Below are 1,410 nucleotides of genomic sequence, written 5' to 3' on the forward strand. Positions count from 1 at the left end.
TTTAAAGTCAGTTTTAATATTTTCTGCTTTTTTCTATTGAGATTTTTAAGTTTTGTCTAATCATTGCTCCTGCTTTTTGTTTTGTTTTGGGTCGCTGTTGTTTGCTTGCTTCCTGTTTGTGTTCTGGATGGTTTTCTGTATATGAAATTCAGGATGAGAGAATTTATAGAGATAGTATTGTGTAGTAGTTTCTATGGGAATCACAGAGTAGATTTGGGGAGAAATAGGGAGCTGACAACAATGAGTATGAGAAGAAAATATTCTGAAATTGATTGTGGTGATAACTGCACAACTCTTCTGAATATGATTGAATGATATATGATATGCAAAATATATGCCAATAAAACTGTTAAAAACTGAAATATACAGCAACAGGAAATAAGAACCATAACATGCACAGACATATGCATTCCCATATTCATTACAGGTCTGTTCACAACAGCAAAAAGTGGGAAACAACTCAAATACCCATCAGAAGAAGCATGGACAAAGATGCTTTTGTATGCACACAATAGAATACTAACGCTAAAAAAATGATAAAACCAACAAGAAACTCATGTTATGGACGCACCCAGAGAATATTCTGCTGAGTGAATTTTATCAATTACAAAAGGATAAACACTACATGAGATCACTACTCTATGGATAAAAACCAGGACAAAAACTTACATACCAAAAGGAATAGTGTGGAGGCTACCCAAGTGTACAGGCACTTTGTGGAAGATGGAGCACTGTACCAGAGGTTGAAGGGGGCTGACTTTGATGAAAGCAAGGATGGAAGTCCGTAAGGGATTAAAGGGCATTAGGGGAGGAGTGTGGGCTAAACACTGGGAGGCTCATAATTGGTTTGAACTGTTAAATAAAGAGGTAATGATCTGAGATATAGACTCCCTCCCCTGACTGATGATTTAAAAATAATAATTCAATAAAAGGAACTGTATCTTTGCTTATTAAAACATTTGTTTCTCCTCTAGAAACTTCTTAATCTATATAATGGAATGGAGAGAAGGTACACATCCACCAGGTTGGTCACTGGTGATGATAGTTCCTTTTATTTACACATATATTTGTACTAAAGACCTGTATTTTACCTCAGAAAATGGAACCTAACATCCAATGGGCTTAATTGTGAGTGACAGAGAATGGTTTTCCAGGCCTTGAAACCCAATCAAGAAACACCCAACCAAATATCCATTAGTAGAAGAATGGATAGAAATGCTTTGGTACTTTAGATAGATAGCGAGCTAGATGGATAGATAGACAAATAGATAAATTTCCCTGGCTGTATTTCAGAATTGAATGACCCAGGGATTTCTTGGCCCCCTCCGTTTCCTCCCTATGTTAATGGGAATGTCTGCAACTGTTTCCTTATATGCCTGTCTCACAATTGTATGTTCGTTTGCGCATGCA

This window comes from Echinops telfairi, unplaced genomic scaffold, assembly GCF_000313985.2.
Source record: "Echinops telfairi isolate 266 unplaced genomic scaffold, ASM31398v2 ScPeMD7_4;HRSCAF=17, whole genome shotgun sequence".
Lineage (NCBI taxonomy): Eukaryota > Metazoa > Chordata > Mammalia > Afrosoricida > Tenrecidae > Echinops > Echinops telfairi.